The sequence below is a fragment of the Grampus griseus genome (assembly GCF_964374135.1).
Source record: "Grampus griseus genome assembly, chromosome: 20".
NCBI lineage: Eukaryota > Metazoa > Chordata > Mammalia > Artiodactyla > Delphinidae > Grampus > Grampus griseus.
Genome location: NC_139014.1, coordinates 5,113,448 through 5,140,438, shown reverse-complemented (window position 1 = coordinate 5,140,438; position 26,991 = coordinate 5,113,448). Strand labels below are relative to the sequence as shown.

The window sequence follows — 26,991 nt, the reverse complement described above, 5'->3', positions numbered from 1 at the left end:
GTCATTCCTAAAAGCCGAAATCTCTTCTCCTTTGTCTTGTCCCTTCTCTACAGATTTGCTGTCCTTTGTTAAGATGCTGCATGGGCTCCAAGTTCTAACCACCGCTTTGAGTTACTCATCACTGAGTTTCCCCCGTGTGTGCGCTGCACATGTTAATACTCTGTTTTTCTCTTGTTAATCTCTCTTTGTCAGTTTAATGTACAGGCCCCCCGGCTCAGAACCTAAGTGGGCAGAGGAAACGATTTTTTCCCTTCCCTATAAGAACCTGCCACTTAATTCCACTTACTTCTAAACGTACTTCTTGACAAATGCCCAGTCAGCAAGTGCTGTCTGCTGCTTACTTGTTACTTCCACTACTACCACTCAGGGGTGGCAGCAGTGGGGCACTTACTTGGGGGTGCCCCCCGGACATGCATGTTTCTGAGCCTTATCCCCAGGGAAATCACTGACTTTCTCCTCTGGGACCTGCAAGAGCAAACTCTCTCTTTTAAAGAGCTCATGTGATCAGGCCAGGCCCACCTGGCGGGTCTCCCTATCTTAAGGTCAATTGTGACTAATCACAGGAGTGAAATCCATTGTATTAACAGTCCCAGGGGTTATACAAGGTGTGTACACAGGGGGGAGGGGGTATCTTGGGTGCTGTCTTTAGAATTCTGCGTACCATGTGGATGCTAAAGAGAAGATTTCTGTTTTTACCATTAATGTGATATTTACTATGGATTTTTGATAGATACTTTTTGAAAGATACTAAGGATAGCTCCCTTATATGCTTAGTATTTTGCATCTATGTTCTTAAATGAGTATGGCTTAAAATTTTTTACCTCTTATGTTGTATTTCTCTGGTTTGAATATTAAGGTGATACCAGTCTCATCCAGAGTTGGGGTGTTTTGCTTCTTCTTCCTCCCCCCCCCCCCGCCCTCAGTTACTTCTCTGGAATAGCAGACATGAGATCGAGATTATTTAATCCTTGATAATTTGTGAATATAAGTGATAAAAAAAAAAGCTTTCCCTATACTCTTAAGTTCTGTCTGGGGCATGTGAATTAAAGCGACAAGGGACAGATTAACAGGAGAAAAGCATACAAATTTTATTTTTAATTTTATGTGCACGAGGGCTCCACAGAAAAGAAATGAAAACTCAAAGAATGGTTCGCCTTGAGAGCTTATATTACCATTTTAACAAAAGGCAATAAATCATAGAGAAGTGACTAGACAAAGAAAACAGATTTGAGCTTCTAGGGCCCATAAATTGTGGGAAGACAAATACACGGGGGAAACTAATGGTAGATAAGGGCTATTTAGCAAGGTTTGTTATCCAGGTTCAAGCCATCTCTGGTGTTTGCCTTTTCCTGGTACAGGGAAGGGAGACACCTTCACAAATGAAAATTTATATAACCTTTACAAAGGGAAAGTTATGTCCCACTTTTGGGCGGAAAGGGAGAGGACAGAGCGTTCCTTCTGTGTCTTCTGTTTCTCAATTGCCTTAAGCTCAAAATACTCCGTATGCCATAGTGGTGTATCTGAGGGAGGCATATTCTGATCTCCTTCAATACTTTTACCAGTGATACCGTCTTGCATCTAATGTGTTTGTGTATACATGTGTGCATGCGTGGGTGCCTCGTCCAGAATACCAGAGGCTGTTTACCCTGGAGGCATGCTGTGGGTGTCGGCATGGCCTTGTTCAAGGTGGATACTGCTCCTCAACATTTTCTTTTGTCCTTTTTATTTACCATGCATTTTCTTCCCTTTTTTTTGTACTTTTTGGGGGTTGATTGATTTTTCTTTATCTCCCTCTTTTTTTTCTTAGTCTTTATTAGTTTGGAACTTTTTTTTTGGCCATGCCGAGGCATGTGGGATTTTAGTTCCCGGACCAGGGAGCAAACCCAAGACCACCTGCAGTGGAAGTGCAGAGTCCTAACCATTGGACTGCTAGGGAATTCCCAGTTTGGAAGTTTTTTGTTTTGTTTTGTTTTGTTTTTGCGGTACGCGGCCCTCTCACTGTTGTGGCCTCTCCTGTTGCGGAGCACAGGCTCTGGACGCGCAGGCTCAGCGGCCATGGCCCACGGTCCCAGCCGCTCCGCGGCATGCGGGATCCCCCCGGACCGGGGCACAAACCTGCGCCCCCTTCACCGGCAGGTGGACTCCCAACCACTGCGCCACCAGGGAAGCCCCCCCAGTTTGGAAGTTTTTAATTCAATTTCTTTCTTTTGTGGCTACCTTTACTTTTTTTAACACGCATACTTGACCCCGTGACATTCAGAATTAATCAGTATCTCTGCTCTTCTCCCTAACAATGGAAGGACTGTAGGATGCTTTAACTTGGTTTACCCCCTCATCGTCCATGTTATTTTTCTAATATTTTTGTTGTACCCTTTGTTTTAATACCTTCAAATTAGTCACTCGTATTGCTATTTCTTAAGTAGACTTTATTTTTTAGAGAAGTTTTAGGCTTACAGGAAAACGGAACTAAAGGTGCAGAGATTCCCCATACACCCCCTGCCCCACTCATTCATAGCCTCCCCCGTTATCGCCATTACCATCAGGGTCGTGCATTTGTTACAACTGATGAGCCTACGTTGACACATCCTCATCACCCGAAGCCCATAGTTTGCATTAAGGTTCATTCTTAGCGTTGTACGATCTATACGTTTAGACAAATGTTTAATGACGTGTATCTACCATTATAGTATCATACAGAGATTTCCACTGCCCTAAAATCCTCTGTGCTCCACCGTGTCATCTGTTCCTCCCTCCTAGCTGCTGGAGAACGCTGACCGCTTTACTGTCTCCATAGTTTCGCCTTTTCCAGGATGTCATATGGTTGGAATCATACAATCTGTGTAGCCTTTTCAGACGGGCTTCTGTCACTTAGTCATATGCATTTAAGGTTCCTCCATGTCTTCATGGCTTGACAGCTCATCCCTTTTTAGTGCTGAGGAATATTCCATTGTCTGGATGGAATTTTATTTATCCGTTCACCTACTAAAGGAATTTTATTTATCCGTTCACCTACTAAAGGATATCTTGGTTGCTTCCAGTTTTTGACAATGATGAATAAAGCCGCTATAAACATCTGTGTGCAAGTTTCTTAACTCCGTTGAGTAAATACCAGGGAGAAGGATTTCTGGATCATATGGTAAAAGTATGTTTAGCTTAGTAAGAAACCACCAAACTGCCTTCCAAAGTGGCTGTACCGTTTCGCATCCCCACCAGCAGTGAAGGAGCGTTCCTGTTGCCCCACATCTTCGACAGCATTTGGTGTTGTCAGTGTTCTGGATTTTGGCTGTTCTAATAGGTTTGTAACAGTATCCCATTTTTGTTTTATTATTTATTTTTTTGGCTGTGTCGGGTCTTTAGTTGTGGCACGCGGGGTCTTCGTTGAGGCATGCGGGATCTTTTGTTGCAGCATGGGCTCTTCGTTGTGGCGCGCGGGCTTCTCTCTAGTTGTGGTGCCCGGGCTCCAGGGCGCGTGGACTTTGTAGTGTGTGGTACACAGGCTCTCTAGTTGAGACGCATGAGCTCAGTAGTTGTGGCTTGCGGGCTTAGTTGCCCCACGGCACGTGGGATCTTAGTTCCCCGACGGGGGATCGAACCCACATCCCCTGCATTGGAAGGAGGATTCTTTACCACTGGACCACCGGGAAGTCCCCCATTTTTGTTTTAATTTGCATTTTCCTGATGACATATCACGTGGAACATCTTGTCATATGCTTATTTTCCATTTGTATATTTTCTTTTGCAAGGAGTCTTCTAAGGTCTCTGGCCCTTGTTTGAACTGGGTTGTTTGTTTTCTATGTGTTGAGTTTTAATAGTTCCTGGTATATTCTGGATAACAGTTCCTTATGCAAAGATTTTTCTCCTAGTCTGTGGTTTGTCTTCTCCTTCTTGATACTGTGTTTGGCAAAGCAGAAGTCTTTTATTTTAATGAAATTCAGCTTTTACCAATTAGCATTATTTTTTTTTAATAATCTATTTTCCAACATTTTGCTAATTTCTTCACTATTGCTTCTTGCATTGCACTCCTTCCTGGATTCTCTTTTATTTTTCCTTTAATATTTCTTCACTTAGGATCCATGAAGGGAAAAATCTTAGTCTCATCTAAAAATATCTTTATTTTGGTCTGACCTTTGAAAGAAAAACTGAGTTGCTTAAATTTCTAGGTTGACAGAAATGTTTATTTCCTTTAGCATTTTGACAATATTATTCCATTTAGACTGCTTCCATGAAACTAAAGAACTGTGTTATAGGTTGTATATTCTCTGCACGCATCATAAAAATCCATACGACAGCAGCCTTATTTCAGTTTTCTGGTTGCTTATACGTTTTTCACTTGTTTTGGTGTTTTTTATTTTCAGTATGACGTAGCTTTGTGTGTGTGTGCGTGCGCGCGCACGTGTGTGTTTGTTTTGCTTAAGACTTGGACTGCTCTTTTAGTCTGAATGCTCGTTTTATTATTATATTATTCCGGGAAAGTTTTTTTTAGTAATTATCTCTTCAAGTTTGCCTCTCCCTCATATTCTTTATTTTCTTCTCCTGCAACAGTTATTATAACTTAGATGTATATCCTGTGTTCTTATTTATCTCCCATGTGTCTTAAGCATTTCTTAACATTGTCCATCCCTTTACTTTTCTGTGCTTTAGATCTCTCCATATCTCTCCATTGATAAGTCCCTGAGTTGATCCTAGTTTACAATTTAACTTGTCTGTTGAGTTTTTCCGTGAAATGACTATAGTTTTTTATTTTTTAATTGTCCTAGTGGGTTCTTGTTAAGATGTCTGCTTTTTCTTTGTTACATGTGCTTCTTTTCTTATGGTTTTAATTTCTTCTCTTATATCTTTAATCAGGTTAGGCATATATTATATATTATATTTATATAATTGAGGTACAGTTGTTGTATAATATTATATAAGTTACAGGTGTACAACAGTGATTCACAGTTTTTAACGGTTATACTCCATTTACAGTTATTATAAAATATTGGCTATGTTCCCTGAGTTGTACAATATATCCTTGTAGCTTATCTGTTTTATACATAATGGTTTGTACCTCTTAATCCCCTATTCCTATCGTGCCCCTCCATCCTTCCCTCTCCCCACTGGCAAACACTCGTTTGTTCTCTGTATCCATGTGTCTGTCTTTTTTGTTATTTTCACTAGTTTGTTTTACTTTTTAGATTACATATATAAGGAATATCATACAGTATTTGTCTTTCTCAGTCTGGCTTATTTCAGTAAGCATAATACCCTCCAAGTCCATCCATGTCATTACAAATGGCAAAATTTCATTCTTTTTTATGGCTGGGTAGTATTCCATTGTATATATACCGTATCTTCTTTATCCATTCATCTGTTGATGGACACTTAGGTTGCTTCCATATCTTGGCTATTATGAATAATGCTACTGTGAACATTGGGGTGCATGTATGTTTTAAATCATGTCTGTTACATAAAGGCCATGTGTCTCCCTCTGTGTGTGTCCACTGACTCCAATTCGTAGTGTGTTGTTTTCTTCTAGGCTTTGTAACATTTTACCATCAATCCTTCTCTAGTGGGCTGCATTTTTCCTTAAGGATTCCTAGTGTCCACCTCGTGGGAAACCCTTCAGAGTAGTTTTGCATTTGTTTATGTAAGACCTCTTTGCAATAACATTAGCCTAGAACCAATTTCTACAGTGATGTACAGATTGGGGTTTCCTAGCCCATATAGAAAGCAGAAACTCAGAAGTCCGACCTGTTCAAAGTATAAGCCCAAGGTTTTAATTTTACAAGTATTTCTTTTTTCCTCCAGAGACCAGGCAGAAACATCTAGTCATCTTTTTTGCCCCTCTGTGCAGCTGGGTGGACTTTTTTCTCTAACCCACTCTTCCACACAGGGACAGAATTTTATGACACTTGCATTTGTAGAATTTCACCTCCTACTTGATGTGGCCCAAGGCCCCCAGGTGGACAGTAACACCCAGGACCTATTCTTGGAAACCTTGTTAATCCCTAGGCAGCCTCTGGACTGGTTTTGTTGTATAGGCTCTGGTTTCTAGCCTCCTTATGCTTCCTGATTCCCTTTCTTTGTTGCAAGCTCAGATGTGTATTTGAAATCCTTTTGATTTGTTTATTTCATGCATCATTTCTAGGTGTTTGTGGAGGGAGATTTTGGTTTTATCGTCATCTTTAATCTTGCTGAAAACTGACATATCTTGGGCAGAGACTTAAATCTGCAAACAAATTCTGCTACGTCTCGTCTTCAGTTGTTCTCCAGGTCCTCTGTGTCCCAGGTTCTGCCAGGCAACAAGCCATCCTTCACCCTCACTTCCTGCAGCTTCACGAACTTGTATCTTTTTCATGACTTGTGATTTGACGTTTCCATACATTTGACAAGGAAATGAAAATATAAACAAATGTCCACGATCCTGAAGACCTGACTGACGTAAGAGGTGGGTTAGGACTTCTGTTAAACTGTTAGGCTGGGAGGGAACTTTTGCGTAGGGACTCATTTTATAAGCGTTGAGTTCTTCGCGAATGTTTGGGGTTCTGAGCGTGTTTGTTTTCCTGTCCCACCTCGCAGCTTGGAGAAGTCATGCCCTGAGGGTGAGGAACCTAGGAGGTGTTTCCCATGTGCATCCAGCATATTCAGAACATGTGTTAGGGAACTCACCTTGCAGCAGCAGGGGTCTCCTGTTAACCCTTTCACAGTCTGTGGCTCATTTCATGGGCAAGAGGCCATTTAAATGTCCAGCTTTAGCTGAGCTCAGCCCGCCCTGTGAAATACAGAGCTATGGGAAAACCCCAAATTGGTTGGTGTACATTTCTCACCAGGTGAATCTTGATCTATTTATATCAAGACTCCTCAGGGTGCTGGAAAAAAAGATACAGATGCTTATGCTTGGCCCCCGATTTGCCAAAGTCAACTCTCTAGGGACGGAGCCGAAGATCCTGCCTTTAAAATTCACCAGGTGATTCTCAGTCCTACTACCATGTGACAATATCTGTCCTGGGTTCCCGCAGTGAGGCGGTGATAGGGAAGCCAAGGCGTTCCAAAGAATCTTTAGGGCAAACAGAATTTCCTCTGAGATGGAGAGTTGACAGAGCGGGGTTCTCAGGCTGCCCTGTGCCTGGGTGTGCTGTGTGGGAGGGAGATTGGGCTCAGTGGTTCATCAAAAGCCTCATCTTCGGAGGTGATTTTGAGGGGTGGGTGGAGGGAGGAGATGGTTTAAAGCCACTTGGTGACAAGAAAAGACGGGGTGTGGGGAAAGAGGACAGGAGAAAATCTAACGGAGCACTAACTTCCTCGGGGTTTGAGTTAAAACGTTGCCTGGGTTTCAGTTAGCTGAGCACCTTCTTCCCCATCCCTGTGGGTTGCCATGGCGGCGGGCGCACTGCTATGTGTAGTCCACCCCTGCTACCTGCCTCTGGCACTGGCGGTCCTACAAGCTCTGCCGAGCCCAGACCTGACTTCTCCGCAGGCTGGGGGCTGCAGTGGAAAAATGGGGGACAGATTTTGGTGGGCAGGGGAGAACTTGCCAGGGGGGTTTAGGGCGGGTAAATGCTACACTCTGATAATTTCAAGAAAAGTGCCAGGTAGCTCTGTCTGGGTCGGATGTTCTGTTCTTGTTCATGTGCTTTGGACCAGAGTCAGGGACCGTTGAGCGAAGGCATGGCACGTTATCCCCTAGGCAGAGCACACCTCCGTGCCCCGTCCCCTCCGCACTCACTCCCCCAGCATCCCTCCATGGGTTTCCCCTGGGTCCCCTTGGAACAGTGTGGGTTCCTTGGGCTTTCTGCACTGATGCTTGCTCCCACGTTCCTCATTTGGTAAGTGGAGGTGATTACGGAATTGGTTATCCTAAGAGCGATTACAAGAGTGGGAACACATTTGGGGCATCAGGTGATGTGTTCCATTCAGTGCAAGGTGAGCAAAATGATGATGAGACCCACAAGTGAAGATGCCCAGTGAACAGTTGGCAAGAGACCAGGGCTGGACATAGCAAGCTTGGGGGTCCATTGCTAATGGGTTTCCATCGTTTTCCTAGATCCTTCTCTGTCCCCTAAGTTATGTTTTCTAACGTGTCTGTCATACCTGCAGACTCCTGAGCCCTGCCCAGGTCTACCATGAGTTCCAAGAATCTGCACTTAAAAATTTCTTCTAAGGTACAATTGTTACGAAAGTTATTTAGGTGATATTTCTTTTTAAATTTTATTTTCTTATGGTAAGCCTACTTAACGTGAGATCTACCCTCTTAACAAATTTTTTTAGTGTACAACACATTGTTGTTGACTGTTGGTACAGTGTGGTACAACAGATCTCAAGAACGGAAGCATCTCATCGTGCTTAACTGAAATTTGATGCCCTTTGATTCTGAGGACAAAGAATGTCACCTGCCATGTCCGGAAACAAAGGATGTTGAGGCCATCAAGCCATCAGCCACTGTAGCCACCCTGGACTGTGCACCCTGAGGGGATTTGGGATGGACAAAAACAGGAGACTGGCCCTAGATGGTTAAGGTGCACATCAAAGGCATGATTTCAATGAGCCAGACGCTTGCATCTTCCCATACAGATGGCAGGGTTTTCTTTTGATGTTCTGACTTTTTTTTATTTTTGCAAAAATTCCTGTATATCCTGGCTCCCCCGCTTGCCTCTTCGGAGCCTCCCTCAGAGCCATCTGAGAGGCTGTCTCCTGGGCTGAAGTCCTCAGCAAGTCCACCAAATAAAACATAATTCTCAGCTTTTAGGTTGTGCATTTTTTTTCAGTTGATAATTTGTTAACTCCCTATTTCAAAAATATGGAATGTGGGCTTCCCTGGTGGCGCAGTGGTTAAGAATCTGCCTGCCAAGGCAGGGGACATGGGTTCGATCCCAGGTCCGGGAAGATCCCACGTGCCGCGGAGCAACTAAGCCCGTGGCCACAACTACTGAGCCTGCGCTCTAGAGCCTGCGCGCCACAACTACTGAAGCCTGCATGCCACAACTACTGAGCCCGCGAGCCACAACTACTGAAGCCTGCGAGCCACAACTACTGAGCCCGCGAGCCACAACTACTGAGCCTGTGAGCCACAACTACTGAAGCCCGCACGCCTAGAGCCCGTGCTCCACAACGAGAAGCCACCACAATGAGAAGCCTGCATGCCGCAACAAAGAGTAGCCTCCTCTCGCCGCAGCTAGAGAAAGCCCCGCGCACAGCAACAAAGACCCAGCGCAGCCAAAAATAAATTAAATAAATAAATACATTTTTAAAAAATGAAGGGAAAAAGAAAAATATGGAATGCTTCACCAGTGTGGGTGTCATCCTTGCTCAGGGGCCATGCTAGTCTCCTCTGTATCTTTCTAACTCTGGCATGTGTGCTGTTGAAATGAACACAAGAAGCTGCACTTTGCTCAGGCTTCCTAAATGGTGATCTTCCGTTGTTTTTTGTTTATTCATTTGTTCCTTCATTCATTCACTTTTGCACACTCAAGTTTGAGAGCCACCGTGAAAGACTGTAAACCTGGCCTGGGTTCTGTTAGGGTCTTCTGCCATCCAGCTGGTCACAGACAGCTCCTACCATACACATCTTGGCCTCCCCACCCTCTCTGAGTAGTAAGCGCCACAGTGTGGCTTGAGGATGACTGATGCTCTGTCCTGCAGCCCTGTGGTCCTCTTTTGCATTAATGGTCAGTAATAATCTGAACATCCCTTGGAGAGTCTGTCCTTCTGCGGCCTTCATTTTCAGGAAGGCATCTCTGCTTTGAGCTGAAGCTGGAGGAATACAGAGCTCTCCCCAGCCACGTCTTTCCCCTTCTCTGGACCTCTATTGGGTGGCATTTGTTTCCCACTAGAAACCAAGCCATTCTTCATGGGTTCCTTGTGGTCGCTGAGTGGGAACAGCATGAGAAAGTGTGTTCCCAGCCTGGCAAGGTTTCCGTTCTGTCCCCATTAAATCGTCTCGTTTTGCCAGGCGGGGTCCACCTCTGAGCGTGAGTGTGGCCTCCTTCATCCCCATGCTGTTGTCACTGGTCAGCCCCACTCCATTGGATTCCTAATTCCTCTTATTCCTGCCGTCTCAGAACCAGTTTCTTTCTTTGCTCTGTTGGCTCCCAACAGCCTCAGAAAGCAGAAGGCTCAGGGATTCAGCCTCCTCGCACATGGGAAGGGTTCCACGTAGAGCCCCCTCCGAGGCAGGGGGCCATCTACGCAGAGTGCCCGCTGGATTTGTGACACAAAGACAGCCCACCCTTTGAAGACACCCAAACCTTAACCGAAAATGGTAGAGAAAGAGACGTGTTTCCCTTGCTGGGAGCTGCAGTCTGTTGGCTTGATTAGTTTTTAGAAACCAATTTTCCTCCCAGCCATTTTCCTTATTAACTGTCTTTATGGTCAAATCCAGAGAGTAAAGAGTGGTGCTTATTCCTTCCAGCAATTAGCTGTCTGATGCTCTCATTAAGCCATTAAGTTTCAGTTTCCAAGGTGGAGTTCTAAAATTATATGTGTGTGTGTGTGTGTGTGTATAAAATCATTATACATATATGTATAATTAAAAAAATTAAATCTGAAAATGGAAATATAATTGCTCAATGGAAATATAATTGCTCATCGGAATATTATTTCTATATATTACACAGATCACGTATGTACTTATGTATGTAGATCTGCCTGTCTATCCATCTGCCTGTATCTGTCTGTCTGTCTGTCTATGTATATCTGGATAAGTAACCAACCAACCAGCATGCTTCAGGGATTCCAAATGCTCCCATCTCCTTGGTTGTAACATTTTTTAGGAAGTGCAAACTGGTATTACTGTTAACCTCAGTAAACTACATTAGATCAGTAAATCTTTTTTTTTTTTTTTAATGAAAGAAAGGGAAGGGAAAAACAAGTTACTTTGTACTCCAAAGCAAAATTGACAGTGATCTTGAAGGGCACTAGCCCTCTCCTTTTATTCATGCAAAGTCCCTATTATCTTTAGCAGCAGGTGATCCTTTCTGAAAGTTGAAAATGTCAATGTGATTGTGGAATTTTGAAATGTTCACATTAACAGCCAAGGCACGTTTCTGCTGTGCGGGCGTGGAGAGTTGGGATTGGGCGGCACTTGAAAATTCTGCATTCAATCCGTGATCTAATTTTTTCTCCTTCACTACGAACCTCCTGATTTGGGGGATTTAAGTGAAGAATGGACTAGGTGTACTAGACACGCCGTTAGCCTTTCTTTTATATTTTTATAAATGTAACACAAGTTCATGGTGGGAACTGCTGAGATGGGGTTCGTGTTGTATTTGATGTGTGCCCACCAGGGGACCCCCCGTCCCCATCTCCCCTCACCTGTCCTTCAGGGCGGGCAGTATTATCATCCGCACATGGCAAGCGTGGAAACTGAGATCCAAGGGTCCCAAGTGACATTCCTAAAGATGCATAACCAGGAAGTGGGAGGACTGGGATGTGAACTTGGGCGTCCGGGGAAGCGGCTCCTGGAAAGGGAGTGAACCCAGAGTCTCATCTGCTCCCCCAGAACCGCTCTTCCCGCACCCTTCATACCCGGTGACAGAGTCCTCTGTGTGATTACCTTGGAGAAGAAGGAAAGGAGAGAAGCCTGGAGAGGTGAGAAAAGGGGGAAGTGCCAGAGAGCCTGCTGTGGGCTTTCCCCTTGTCTTGTTTCCCTGGTGTGTGTCTCCTGGAGGACCGGCGCCTTCAGCCAGCCCGCCAGCGACTCAGGCTGGGCCCGCCCACCGTTCTTTGCTTTGATTGACATTCCCCCAAGAGGAAGAGGAGAAACTGCTAGACCACCTCAAAGCAAATAAACTGATCATAATCTGGCTGTGGGCACACGTGTGCTCGCTGCTCTCTCTCTCTCTCTCTCTCTCTCTCTCTCTCTCTCTCTCTCTCTCTCCCCCCCTCCCTCCTTCCCTCTCCCTCCCTCCCTCCCTCCCTCCCTCCTCCCCTCTCCCTCCCTCCCTCCCTCCCTCCCTCCCTCCTCCCCTCTCCCTCCCTCCCTCCCTCCCTCCCTCCCTCCTCCCCTCTCCCTCCCTCCCTCCCTCCCTCCCTCCCTCCTTCCCTCTCCCTCCCTCCCTCTCTCTCTCTCTCTCTCTCTCTCTCTCTCTCTCTCTCTCACACACACACACACACACACACACACACAGACACAGAGATGCATACGCTGAAAAGGTGAGCAAAGGGGAACGTCTGGGGCTCACAGCCACGGTAGCGTTCTTCCCCTTTAACCCTGGTGGGGGGGGGGGAACAGGCGGCTCCTGTGTCCGAATCACTGTTGCTGATCTGGAGAGTGGGGAGGTGGTGGCAAACTGATGCCAGGTCGGCCCGGAATTTCCCCTTGTGCCTCCCTAGCGGTACCAGCAGATTCTTCTTTCCACGGTCCACCCCCCACCCACAAGTCAAACACGAGTTTGCCGTCATACGAGCTGACTTGTGTTCTTTTCCACGGAGAACACCCAGGTTGGGAGGGCGGTTTTTCTTTACTAGATGGGACCCCGTTCTTGGAGAGTCGTTTTTTGTTTTTTTGTTTGTTTTGCTTAATAGCGTGGGTAGCTGTGCCGAGGTTTACCTCTGCCCTCTGTCCGAAATGTCTTTTGAACAGATTAATAGTACGGAAGTATTGCTGGGGAGATATTTAGCTGATTAGGAAAACAGACCTTCAGAGACAGACGTTTAGCTGCATTTACATAATTGTAAATTATTTGCATCTCAGTGATGTGCTAGCGGCTCCTTATTTATAAGCCGTAAGCCCGTGCGGATTGGAAATGAGCCCACCTAAGCCAAGAATATCCAACAGGGCCTTGGTGGGGCTTCACCTTTCTAGCTTTGTAGGTTACGCTAACATAGGGGTTCTTCTCACCTGAAAGAATTCAGGTGTTGGGCTTCTCTGGTGGCGCAGTGGTTGGGAGTCCGCCTGCCGATGCAGGGGACGCGGGTTCGTGCCCGGTCTGGGAAGATCCCACATGCCGCGGAGCGGCTGGGCCCGTGAGCCATGGCCGCTGAGCCTGCGCGTCCGGAGCCTGTGCTCCGCAGAGGGAGAGGCCACGACAGTGAGAGGCCCGCGTACCGCAAAAAAAAAAAAAAAAAGAATACAGGTGCTTGTGCCCCGTGCAGGTTCTCTGTGGCAGAATATACTCTGTGACGCCCTCGTCCTGTCCCCCAGGAAAGGGCCTTTGTCTGCTGATCCTTGTCGATGTCATTTACCCCCGCTTTGTCCATCATCTTCTGGAATTTCTTCCTGGTTAGTAAGCTCCAGTTCCCTGTCCCATCCCCACATAATCCCTTGTTATTCTTTATGTGATTTTCTTGAATCCGACCAGTGTCTGGGAGCTTTCCATCTTGGTGACGCAGGGCTTGCTTTCTGGAAGAGAAGAGGAAGGCGGAGGAGGAGACGCGCGCCCACTTGCCCTCACTGCCTCTCTCATAGGTGCCTCTGGGCTCCTCCGTTTCTGCACCCGGTCTTCTCTGGATGGGCTTTGGCACGGGCTTGATACGTGACTGGCCTGATCAAGAAGATTGGCTGCTTTTGAGGGCAGAGTGGTTAATCCGGCCAGAGCTCAGGCCGGGAGACCGGTGCAAGGAACTGGGGATTTGCCTTGGGTAAGAAGATGGGCCTGGAGGCCAAGTTCAAGCCCTCTTTGCCCTCAGACGTCTAGTTTGTTCAGCACGGCGAGGGCCGAAGCTACAGGGGGCAAGGCAGTGACGTGCGTCCTGGGGGGTCTGCGTGGTGGAAGGAAACGTTCGTGCCCCAAATGCTTCAGAGAATTAGTGGGTCGAGGGGATTTGGGGTTTTAGAAGCAGTGGTGGCGAGGCTGAAGGGGAAAGAGATTGAGGTGGTGTGGTTGGTGGAAACGGCCCCGCACCGGCAGTCGGGAGATCTGGGTCTGCACCCCGGTCCCTGCTGCTTTGTGGCTGAGGAGTCGTCATCCCTAGTAGGATCACTCCGTCTGAGCCAGGTTTTCTTGCTTCAGTCCGACCTCTCTTGGCTGCTGAGGACGGGGATCAGTTAGACCAGGTGGAGCCAGAGGGATTTTTATTGGCTCCCTGGTGGGGAGGGTAGTACTGGGAGCTCATGGGAAAAGGGGGAGCTTCACGAATAGGCAGCAGGCCTGGAACGGGACATGGCACCTCTGAGGTGACTTCTCCACCCGATGTATTTCCCTTGTCTTTGCTGGCGTGGCCAGGCTCGAGTCCATGGGGCAGGGTCCATGGGCATTATGTGTAGACCAAGGACTTTGATGGGCTGGCTTGAATCATAAGTCCATCCACGTGCTGACCGCTGTGGACTGGACGCTAGAGCAGGTTTAGGGCTGGGTATTGGGTCTTCCCTGTCTGAATTCTGAATCAACAGTAAGAAGCAGAGGAGGCAGATGGAAATAATTTCACTGTCATTACCAATGAAGGTTAGGTTAGAGGCAATGGTTTTGTATGCAGCAACAATGGGATTCATGATGGTGAATGCAGAATTAGGCAGACTTAGCCGCCAATCACAGACACATCTGTGGAGCCACGTGGGCCCTGGGCCCCGCCCCTCCCCCCCCCCCCCCGCCGCCCCGCCTTAAGACTTGCCACATGGGGGATTAGACCAGAGACATGTTACCTGTGGGCACCCTGGCACTCAAGGGAAGAGGGAGGGGGCTGAACCATTTATGTCCGTCCCCCCAGATTCATCTCTCAGGAAACTCACTTCTTCCCCACAGGAGGTGTGAAGGGCGGGACAAAAGGCCAAGAGTATTTAGGGAAAATTCCTCCTCCTGGACCAAGAGGATAGGGAAGAAGCATCACGCACACACGCACGCACACACGCACCCGCACGCACATGCGCGCACACTGTAGGCTGTCAGTTACAGGAAGGGGGCGGAGCTGGGGATAGTGGCCGGGCAGCTACTCGGAAGGAAGGATGTTGGGTAGGGCCCAGAGCTAACCCATTCCTCACCTGTAAGATGGGTTCATACCTCCTAGAGCTGCTTCTAGGATTAAAGAAGATACAAAGTTCTCCAGGTCACTGAACATCCGGGGCCTTGCAGGGTATACAACAAACACTCGGTCAGTGATAGTTGATCCTGAATCGGGGAGCAGGGGGGTCATGAAGCAAGAATCAGCTCATCTTGGGCTGCTGTGTGTCACGGGGCCGGGGGGTTGGTGATTATATAAGGTTATGAGTTTGATTATCCCGCTTTTCAGGTGGGCATTTACTATTCATGGAACTGCTCTCCCCTCCTTCCCCCCCCCCCCGCCTTTGTCTCCTGGGGAAGATTAGGTTGAAGTAGTGCCTTCTGTGAGTGGGTAGTTAGGATATAACACCTCTAATAGGGTTAGTATGTGAAATATTTAAGTAACCTCCTCTGTGCCAGACACCGTGCTGGGCACCGTAGATGTAACCGTGAGCAAAGCTCAGGCCCAGACACGAGGCGGTGGCCTTGCAAACAGACAACACATAAATGATGAACGGGAAAAATGTTCAATATGATGGAAACGTAGGCTGCAGAAAGCACCCCTGCTTAGACACACGTTCTTTTTCATATACCATTTAAATCGAGCCTAAGAAGGAAGGGCTCAAAAACCAATCCTAAAGATAACATTTACATCACAGAAGTCTCAGAACAAGAAACATTGGCCCTTTTAAGTTCCACCAACATTTGGCCAATTTTAAACTGGTGATTCCTCATTCCTGTCCAGCCACCTTTCATGATTCTAAACACCAGACCTCACTGGAGACCTGGAAGTTCATTGGTTGTGCTTGACTTTAAAATGATTTGGACAGTAAGCACATCTTTTCTTCTGACAGGAAAAGGAATCTTGAGTATGTATTCTTTTTTTTTAAATTTAATTTTGCTTTATATTGGAATATAGTTGATTTACAATGTTGTGTTAGTTTCAGCTGTACAGCAAAGTGATTCAGTTATACATATACATATATACGTTCTTTTTTAGATTCTTTTCCCATATAGGCCATTACAGAGTATTGAGTAGAGTTCCCTGTGCTATCCAGTAGGTCCTTATTGGTTACCTATTTTATATACAGTAGTGTGTATGTGTCAATCCCAATCTCCCAATTTATCCCTATTCCCCTCTTTCCCCCTTGTTAACCTAAGTTTGTTTTCTACATCTGTGACTCTGTTTTGTAGATAAGTTCATTTGTACCATTTTTTTTTTAGATTCCACATATAAGTGATATCATATGATATTTGTCTTTCTCTGTCTGACTTAATTCACTCAATATGACAATCTCTAGGTCTATCTATGTTGCTGCAAATGGCATTATTTCATTCTTTTTTATGGCTGAGTAATGTTCCATTGTATATATGTTTGAGTATGTATTCTTTTTTTTTTTTTTTTTTGCGGTGCGCAGGCCTCTCACTGTTGTGGCCTCTCCTGTTGTGGAGCACAGGCTCCGGACACGCAGGCTCAGCGGCCACGGCTCACGGGCCCAGCCGCTCCGCGGCATGTGGGATCTTCCTGGACCAGGGCACGAACCCGTGTCCCCTGCATCGGCAGGTGGACTCCCAACCACTGCGCCACCAGGGAAGCCCCTGAGTGTGTATTCTTAGCTCTGTGTTCGGCTACTGGAAATTCTGCATCGTGCGCATCTCGACCTCTAGCAGCTGACAGGAATCTGGTTGAGAACCTCTGATTCGGGAGAATGTATTATGATATGGAATGTATTTACGATTTATTGTTGTGTAAAGTCATGTTTCAAAATAGTATGATTCAATTAAAAGATGTGTGTGTGTGTTTGCATTTATCCACACACAGTATAAATATAGAAAAGATTGTTAGGATTTTTAAAAGGTGGTCACTTCTGGGTGGTGAGTGGTTTTCTGTCTTTCTTTGTGCTCATCAGTATTTTGTATATTTCCTATAATGGGTGGGAATTTGTCAGAAAATATTTTAATACATTTTAAGGGAAAATAGTGCTTTTACTTGAGGGCGCAAAAGAGGTTGATTCCCCAGGGGCAAATGAACTTGCTGCTCCTTTAGAGCACGTCCTTATGTTATGAACGGTTGGAATGTGCTGTCCGTGAAACTCATCTGGGGGAATTTCTTGGGCTAGAACAGAGTTCTAGAAACTCTGGCACTGGAAACAGCCGCTCTCTCCTACTCACCAGGGATGAGTGGTCATTTAGGCCAGCTGTGTCAGAGGCTGTCTCCAGAAGCATAGAAGGTTCGTGCTAGAAGGGGCCCTGGAGTCTGTCTAATTCAGCTCAGTTACACTCGGAAGAAGCAAAAATCTTGAGCGGTTGGGACTTTCCTAGGGCTACGTGTAGAGCACTGGAGACAGAGTTGGCGTGAGAATTGTCTATCGTGGATTCCGTTCATTTCGTTGTGTCTTTCTAAAGAGTGAGAAAAATATGGTGCAACTTTAATGTAGAATAAGACATTGCAGACTTAGATGTCTGAGGACGCGAATATCTCCCTCCCTCTCTCCACCCCTCTCTCCCCTAGCTGCTTGGGCCCTGAACCCCTTGAGCATGTTTGGGACTCTCCCTTCTGCCCCATCTCACAAGTCTTGGTGAAAGACAGAGCCTGCCTTTCAGGATAGAAGCTGGACTTCCAGCCTGTCTGGCAGCTGGAGGTGACCTTGGCTTGGCCAGTTAGATGGACCTGACGGCAAAGGGGGCAGTGTTACAGCAGGAGTGGCCAGCATTTTGGGACATTGAGGATAAGGGTGCCACCCTGAGGGCGACGTGGGGGCATTTTGTGGGTGGAGCAGGAAGTCCTGGTCTCCCTTGGCCCTGTCTGCGTTCCAGGGTGGGTTCTGTGGCCTTCCTGGGTTGGTTCCACGAGCCCCTCCCTCGGGACACTTCCGATGAATGAGTTGGGTTCTGTTCCCCAGCATTGGGGACTGTGACCAAGAAACACTTCCTACTGAAACCAGACGTGGACTTACAGTCTCCTTTGCATCCGGGTCAAGCCCCAGCTCTCTGACCTTCTTGTAGCAAAGACAAAAAGCAAACCCTAAATCTTCAGGCCTGTGCTCATCTTCTTCTTTTTTCGTTATCTCCAGCGATTATCCTGTGATCCAGCATCAACTGTTTGTATCCCAAAAAGCAAAGAAAATCCATAAACCAAGAAATATTTATGGAATTTTAGTCTCACTTAAACCTATTTAGAAGCACCATGTTTTCCTTTCAGTTTTGCGGCCTTTGACAAAAGAAAGATTTTGTTTCCCATTGTGGTTTGCAGAATGTCATGCTGTTTGTTAATATCGGCAGTGTGGATACTCTCTTGATTATAGAAGCTAAGAGTTTTCATCTATCCTGTCATGTTTTGATTCCTGGTGACCAACTTCTAGGATAAAAGAGGAAACGCTATATATATAAATAGACAGAGGGATTATATTGATTTAGACCCTATATAGTCCCTGTCTATAGACCCTATATCGACCTAGGCAAGGTGAGAGAGTGTCTTGGTTTGAAGGAATTTATTTTTCTCTCAGTTCTTCTGCTGGTGATTGAATTTCCTTACGATGACCCATATCCTCTTGAAAAAAAAAAAAAGAAAAGGATTTTTATTTTATGTAAGGAAATGATGGTTCCTATCAAGATAGTTCAATTACTTTTCATCTTCTAGTCTTAAATGCCTTTACCTTTCCCACTGCGGAAAGGCAGTGGAAAAAAGTATATGGCAAAGTAAAGGCAAAGGAAAAAAGCCATATGAATCTTTAGGTGCCCAGCTATGACTAAGGGTCAGATATATCTCTGTCTAGTACTTTGAGACACCAAATTAGGCAGTAGTACTTGGACTAAAGTACATTTTAAAAAATATTTATTTATTTATTTATTTGACTGCACCCAGTCTTAGTTGTGGAAGGCGGGCTCCTTAGTTGCAGCATGTGGGCTCCTTAGTTGTGGCATGCGAACTCCTGGTTGCAGCATTCATGTGGGATCTAGTTCCCTGACCAGGGATCGAACCCGGGCCCCCTTCAGTGGGAGTGCAGAGTCTTATCCCCTGCGCCACCAGGGAAGTCCCTGGACTAAAGTAAATTTAAGTACAGAGGTAATCCCTCGACTCATTTGTAGTTGGGCAGTCTAAAACATTCATTTTTAGAGTGTAGTCTGTATCAGAAATATGTTGGGGTGAGCGTGAAGGGACGTATGGCTTGTACAATGCAGATTCCTGGGCCCTTCTCCCATAGGTTCTAATTCAGGAGCTACCGGGGTGGGGGTGGGGGTGGTTCAGGAGTCATCTTTTAAGAGCCTCCACCACGCACAGCAATGGATGTCTTCATTCCACACTTGGAGATACAGTGGTCTTGGCTACGAATGTTTATCCTCAGAATTAGAGGAGATGGCAGAGTGGCCTTATGTCAAAGGTGAAAGTGACCCAAATGACTATGAAGTTCATGTTAGCAGTTGGACACAAGCCTGAAATAGGTGCTGTCCTCTTGGTCGACACCTCCTCGACCTGGTAATTTACAACCGTATAAGTCAAGCGAGGAGCCCCGATCTTTCCCGGAGAGGTTGAGAGTCCTCTGTAAAGCTCTTCTAAGCAGTCTTCAATTCTCCAGAATGCCCTTTCTCTAATGAGGGGGCTGGAACTCTTTTGAAGCAAACGTCTTCTGCTGGTGGATCCCTCAGTAGTTATGGAGGTCTCTTGCCCACCAGGGTGTTTGCACTGAACACAATGTGTAGGGTAAGCTCAGAAGCATTAGAGGCAGCGCTGGAGTCCACGTGGGATTTATTTTTGGAGAGCAGTTAATTCATCAGGAATGAGCTCACGTTGATAAGGCGGTAGAAGAGCTGACCTGGTAGGTGGACGTTTTAATCTTATTGGAAATCTTGGTTCCGTTGACCGAGAGTAGAAATTATCATCTTAGCTATTTGGAACAAACAACGTTCTAGTGGGTGGTCTGCTTAATGGATGAGAAATCTTTAGCTAATAGTGAACCCATTTCTTCTTCTGGCATACATTTAATTTTTTACCAATTACGCAGACCTACTTGTTTCTCTGTTGTAGCAAAGCAATTGCTTATTCATAAGCATCAAAGCTAAGGCATGGATGACTTTCAGGGCCTGGAAAATATGTACTGACTGAAAAGACAAGGGAATCTAATCAGCCTTCTTACACAGACAGCATTTCACCCTCTGACAATCTTGTGGATTGAGATTATTAGAATGATAAATGGAGAAATCTATTATAGTTAAAAAGATTGTAAATAAGGTTTTCATTATGTTTCTTAAACTCCAGTTGCGTCTCTGCCTAAAGGTTAGTAACTAAGCAAAGTAAATACTTCAGTTGGGACTTCCCTGGTGGCACAGTGGTTAAGAATCCGCCTGCCAATGCAGGGGACACGGGTTTGAGCCCTGGTCTGGGAAGATCCCACATGCCTCAGAGCAACTAAGCCCGTGCGCCACAACTCCTGAGCCTGCGCTCTAGAGCCTGCGAGCCACAACTACTGAAGCCCATGCACTTAGAGCCCGTGCTCCGCAGCAAGAGAAGCCACCGCAATGAGAAGCCCATGCACCGCAACGAAGAATAGCCCCTGCTTGCCACAACTAGAGAAAGCCCGTGTGCAGCAACGAAGACCCAACAAAGAGTGGGGGCTACTCTTTTTTGTGGTGTGTAGCCTTCTCATTGCAGTGGCTTCTCTTGTTGTGGAGCATGGACCCTAGAGCGCGTGGGCTTCAGTAGTTGTGGAGCACGGGCTCAGTAGTTGTGGAGCACAGGCTCAGTAGTTGTGGTGCATGGGCTTAGTTGCTCCGCGGCATGTGGGATCTTCCCAGACCTGGGCTCGAACATGTGTCCCCCTGCATTGGCAGGCAAATTCTTAACAACTGCGCCACCAGGGAAGTCCCTCGAACAAGTTTTATCAGCGCCATTTTCCGGCAGCATTTACTCACTTTGTGTCTCTGTGTCACATTTTGGTAATTTTCACACTATTTCAAACTTTTTCATTATTATTCTGTTTGTTATGGTGATCTGTCATTGGTGATCTTTGATGTTACTGCTACAACTCACTGAAGGCTCAGATGATGGTCAGCATTTTTTTAGCAATAAAGTATTTTTAAGATATTTTTAAGACACGATGCTGTTGCACATTGATAGACTTCATCATAGTGTAAACATAACTTTTATATGCACTGGGAAACCAAGAGTTCGTGGGACTCGCTTTATTGCATTATTGGCTTCATTGGGGTGGTCCCGAACTGAACCCATGGTATCTCAGAGGTCTGCCTATATGTACTGTTTGCAAAACTGCTGTGCTGCGTACAAGAATCCCAGGGGTGTGGGGGGACAGAAGGCTAGGGAAGCAAGAGGAGCTCTCAAATATCCTCTGCTTTTGAAAAGAGTGGTGTTTCATATGACACAAATGAACCTATGTACGAAACAGGAACAGACTCACAGACATAGAGAACAGACTTGTGGTTGCCAGGGGGGAGCGGGGGGTGGGTGGGCAGGATGGATTGGGAGTTTGGGATTAGCAGATGCAAACTATTATATCAACTATACTTCAGAAAATAAATTAAAAAATAAAAGTACACTGTCTGCCAAAAAAATTTTAAAAAAAGAAAACAGTTGTGTTTGAATATTGAGAGAGAAAATTAGCTTTTGGGGCCATACCAGGTAGTGGTATAAATCAAGCAGATAACACTTTTGAAAAAAATTTTATTTTATTGATGTATAGCTGATTTACAATGTTGTGTTAATGTATGCTGTACAGCAAAGTGATTCAATTATACACACACACACATATATATATTATTTATCATATTCTTTTCTATTATGGTTTATCACAGGATATTGAATACAGTTCCCTGTGCTCTACAGTAGGACCTTTTTGTTCATCCATCCTCTAGATAATAGTTTGTATCTGCTAATCCCAAACTCCCAATCCATCCCTCGCCTCCCCTAACCCCGCCTTGGCAGCCACAAGTCTGTTCTCTATGTATGTGAGTTTGTTTCTGTTTCATAAGTAAGTTCATTTGTGTCACATTTTAGATTCCATATATATGTGATATCATATGGTATTTGTCTTTGTCTGGCTTACTTCACTTAGTATGATAATCTCTATGTCCATCCATGTTGACGCAAATGGCATTATTTCATTCTTTTTTATGGCTGTATAGTATTCCATTATATATATATATATATATATATATATATATATACCACATCTTCTTTATCCATTCATCTGTAGATGGACACTTAGGTTGTTCCCATGCCTTGGCTATTGTGACTAGTGCTGCTGTGAACATAGGGGTGCATGTATGTTTTTGAATTAGAGTTTTGTCCAACACTTTTTTGTTTTAAGGGCACTTTGCCGTCTTGAGAAACGTCAAAAAGGAGTTTAGCAAATGGAGGCTGAAATTCCAGTGTGACCAGGTGGTTTCATCCGTCTGATGTGTAATAATACCTGCTGCTCCCAGCTCCATCTCATTACTCACTGACACACATAAGTGGATCACAGGAAAGTTACTCGTATCTGTAAGGAGAAAGCGAATCATATTCTCATTCCTTAAAGAGGCCTTGTTTGGACAGAGGACCTTTCACAAAAGAGGAAAGTAATATGCCTGGAACTATGAAAAATGTTCAATTTCACTTGTAGTCAGAGAAATACAAAGGAAGGGAAATGTCATTTCTCCCATAAATAAATACACTTATTTTTAAATGAGAAATACCCAAGCTGACTAAAAAATGGCATGATGAGAACTTGCAAACTCTGCCCAGGGGACTATAAATGGCGTGGCCTTTCTGGAAATTAATTAGACAAATACATCCAGGCCCTCTGATCAGCATTTCAGCTTCTGGGAACTTTGTTCAGATCTCTGATTGTTTATATAGGTTAAAGATGTTGCAGTGATATTTATAGGGAAGAAAATTTGGAAACAGCCTAAATGCTCAATGGTGTGAGAATGTAAATGGTACTTTGTGCTGCTTGAAATGCTTATAAGGGTTTTTAATCGTATGGCGGAAACGTTTGTGTTACGTTTAGTGGGAGTAAAAATAGTCAGCAGTTGTATAATGTGATCATCTCAGTTACGTAAAACCACCTGAGAAAACTTGCAAGGAGATACACCAAACTCTCAATTTTTTGTTTTAGCTGATGGGATTTCAGTTTTCTTCTGTATACTTTGAGGTTTTCCAATTTTGCTTAAATATGCATTTATATCTTTAGAATCAGAAATGAGGTTATTGGAAGGAGAGTTGTATTGGGGGTACTTGCCCAAAGGAGAGATGGATTAAATGGCTGACCAGCCCTGCCTTGACTAGTTCAACCCACTAACCTTATTAAATTGATGACATTTAAATGAATGTCCTGCCATTGGTTCTATGCCAGGACTTTACATTTGCAGCCTAGATGTCGGTCTTTCCAAGGGGTTCCGGAGGATCTAGGGACACTCCTGGGTGGGTGACCTTGTAAGGAATTTCTCCCAGGAAAGGCATGAGCATCGTTTTTCCTTCCCTCTTTCCTCTGTCTCTTGACCAACGATAGACTGCATTATATCACACTCTACTGCACCCCCAGCTGCCCTGTTCCTGACAGTTGAGGCACGTTTCAAGTGCCCACGGGGTTCTAAAGACAGCATTTAAGGCAAAATATTGAAGAGTCAAAATCTGCCCCACCCTCCTTGAAAATCCTTTTTCTTTCTTAAACCACCAGGACTTGCCTCCTACCCCCCAAGATCAAAAGCCAAGAATGAATTTGTTTTGTTTTTCTCTCCATTTCCACTGACGCCTCTCCTTTCTTGTGAGATCGAATCCAAAATTAATTCCAGGAGGTAGTACTGGAAGGTGGAAGGGGAGCCATGGGTCAAAGAAGGGAATTTTCTGTTGTTTCTTTTCAAATGCATCTATCTGCATTTGCATTTGTAAAACGCACGTGTGATACAGCTCCGCTGTAGTTCAATATTAGGAAACCAATTTTTGGCCGGCAGTTACTTACAAGCAAGCAGGGAGGCACCTGAAAGATTTAAGGATCTTTGCACAAAGATTCCCCATCCACCCCCAATTGCAATAGGAATTTTCCCTCATGTGCCAAGCTCTGTCTCCTGGGATAGGTCAGCCCTTTTACATGTTCCAGCGGTATGTATGAATCATGAAGCCGTAAAACAGAGAACTGGTTCGTGAAGTCAAGCGGTACTTGCCCTGGGTGGGTGGGTGCCCATCCTGGGTGGGAGGGAGCAGAAGAGTACGCCCCCATGTGGCAAGAGAGAAGCACTGTATCTTTTAGCATCTGGAAAAGAAAGAGCGACCGCTCAGGCTTGAATAAAAAAGAAATGGTTTTGCAAATGATTGGCTTGGAACTAAGCAAAAATGCCTTCGAGCCATTAAAAGCTAGAGTCCCAGAGGCTAAGAAATTTGGAAAATATTTCTGTAGTTTTAAAAGAAACAAATGGAATATGAAACTGTATATTAAGATGTATAATCAGGGAATTCCCTGGCGGTCCAGCGGTTAAGACTTGGGCTTTCACTGCTGTGGACCCGGGTGCGATCCCTGGTCGGGGAACTAAGATCCCACAAGCCATGTGGTGCGGCCAAAAAAGAAAAAATAAAATAAAATAAAATGTATGAGGAAAAAATAAAATTCGAAGGAAGTGTACCCAAAAAAACAGTATGTATAATCAATTGCGATAGCTAATGTGACTTGTACTTTTCAGGTGCCAGGTTCCGTGCCAAGTGCTTTACATATATTTTAGTCCTTGTAACAGCCTTCCTAAGTAGATACGGCTATGAAACCCATTTTACTCTAAGGGCACTGAGACTCAGATACGGCATTTGCCTAAAGCCTTTATGGCTAGTGATTGACAGAGCCAGAGTCCCATGGTTGACAGAGCCATATGATCCCACAGCAGCCCGTGTGCTCCAGCATCTGTTCTCTCTACCACGTGCACTGGCCGCAAATGTGCGAAACATCAACGTGCACATACTGGACGAGGGGTAGGAACAAGTGACAGTCAGTGTATCGGGGATATTGGTGACTCTCTTTGGGGAATGGTCTTTCACATAGTTATATTTACAGCTTTACAAAAATATAAATATATGAGAATTACGGATAGGCTTAGAGACAGAAACAGGCTGTAGTTTTGAATGTCTCCAAGCTGAGGCGTCTTCTGCCAAGATGGGGAGAACCACGCTGGCTCTTCCTTGAAGTTCCACGTGGCTGCTAAGAAGGGCCTCCATGGGCCTTGCTTTCTCTACGTGCCAAGGTTGATGTAACCCATGTTGAGTAGCTGCTTCACGTTCAGTGTTTCAAATTCAGCCTTCATTATATAACGGAAGTTGTGCCAATCCCACAGCTGATGGAGGAAACAGAACCAAATTTCTCAGCAAACATTACCACACTCATGTTGGTAATTGAATTTCTTCTCCCCAAGTTATTCTGATTCTCTGGGAAACAAGCAGGAAGGGGAAGGAAATGTAAGTGAATGGATCCTCCTGTCTCCCTGCTTTTGATCAGCCTTTGGATTTTGTGTGTGTAGACTGCATAGTGAATATATATCGCTCTTCATTTTAGGTTTTATAGCAGGGGTTTAGAAAGAAGGAGTTTTTCCAGGGATTTGAAGCGTTCTGTGTTTAGCAGATGAGGATTTGCCTGTTTGTGCTAATTCAACCAGATCATCTCCAGTGATACCTTGGGGACATTTTTAAAGCTCTTGTGGCTGGTGATCTGTTAATTAGCGTTGCCGTTATTCACTGGAGGCCTGAGCTTCCATCACTGGGCCTATTAGATTTGGCCGGTTACATCAGCACAGGGACAGCAAACATCCTGTGTTCCTGCTGAGACGCCCCCGGGTTATGAAACGAAGGTTACCGTGGCATTTATCTAGCAAGATGCGCTCAGTCTGACGACCTTGAATCCATAAGGATTCAAACATTATTTTTAAATTGTCTGTGTATTTTTTTTTTGCTGGAGGGAGGAATGTAAGCTCCACCGTACTTTCAAAAGCATCGCTGATCCCAAATGGTTTAGAGCCTATGATCTAAAGACATCAAGGCCTTTCACTTCAAGGGGTGGAGGCTGATCCCCTCCCCGCCCCTTCCCCGGCTTGTGCCCACCAGACCTGGCTCTGTTTTTGCTGTGCAATATAACATGTTGGCACAAGAATCACATCCCTTGTTTGAGGGGGAAGAGCGCAGGGAACAAAAGGTGTCCAATAACGTGACCCGGTGATTCAGCGGGAAAAGTGAGCTTTGGATTGGTCTGTCTGTTCTCCTGTGGTTCTCATTCTCAAACTTAGCGATGGGGTGCCTCTCCCGGAAGGATGAAGTGGGGGACGGTAGGCCGAACCCCAGCACTGGGCCCCTTCTTTCTGTGGATTCACAGATGCTTGAGTTTAAACTTTTTTAAAATGTTTTTTGACGAAGGGCAACCTTGAAGTCTTTCCTTTCCACCTTCCCGAAAGGATTGTAACCCTGTGTCGCGTGCTTGGTGTTAATAAATACTTCCTACTTAACACTTAAAACAGTAGGTCTGATGGGTTAAGAAACAGCTTTGCCTGAAACGTTTTCAGGTTTGTCTACGAGCAGGCGTGATTGATTACAGATACGAGGTTCCCTCTGAGCCTTTTCTGCCTTTTCTGGTGTCGTGTGGTGCAAGCTCACCGGACTCTCTCTGAGCTAAACCTCTGGGGTTTCAGCCTCCTAAATGTCACTGCAGAGACTCGCTTGCGACACTTTTTGGCGAGCAAAGGGGCAGGTCACCACTCCACCCCCACCCCTGGTCAACCACGGGGCCCAGGTGAAGAAGTGGCTTCTGGAGGCAGAGGACCCAGCTTGACTCCTGCATCCATCTTGGACCGGCTGTGTGACCTGGGACCAGTTCCTCCACCTCTCTGTTCTTCAGGTTCCTTGTGTGTTAAAGGGGGTGGTCTCCACTTCATGGGACTTTTGTAAGGATCGAGGGTCAATTGAGAATAAGTTCTTGGCATCACCCCTTTCCGGATGTCGCTAATGACGTTTTTCATTTCTGAACCCGACATCAGGTGTTCCTTCCCTAAAATGTCCTTCCTCTTTGCCAAATCCTACTCGAAAAATGCCCAGACCTTTCCCCTTCCAGGAAATCTCACAGGTGCTTATCACTCTGGCAAC

The 26,991-nt window shown here is 45.4% G+C and overlaps 1 protein-coding gene and 1 long non-coding RNA gene across 3 annotated transcripts in view; both read left to right on the top strand.

Annotated features, from left to right (window-relative positions):
* Positions 1-8,553, top strand: part of LOC309838500 — a 59,244-nt gene extending 50,691 nt beyond the window's left edge. The window contains exons 2-3 of the long non-coding RNA XR_014298353.1: positions 8,077-8,141; positions 8,248-8,553. This is a non-coding gene — a long non-coding RNA (uncharacterized lncRNA). The remainder of the gene's footprint in view (positions 1-8,076; positions 8,142-8,247) is intronic.
* Positions 1-26,991, top strand: part of SLC39A11 (solute carrier family 39 member 11) — a 335,571-nt gene that overhangs the window by 168,287 nt on the left and 140,293 nt on the right. The gene's annotated exons all lie outside the window — the stretch shown is intronic.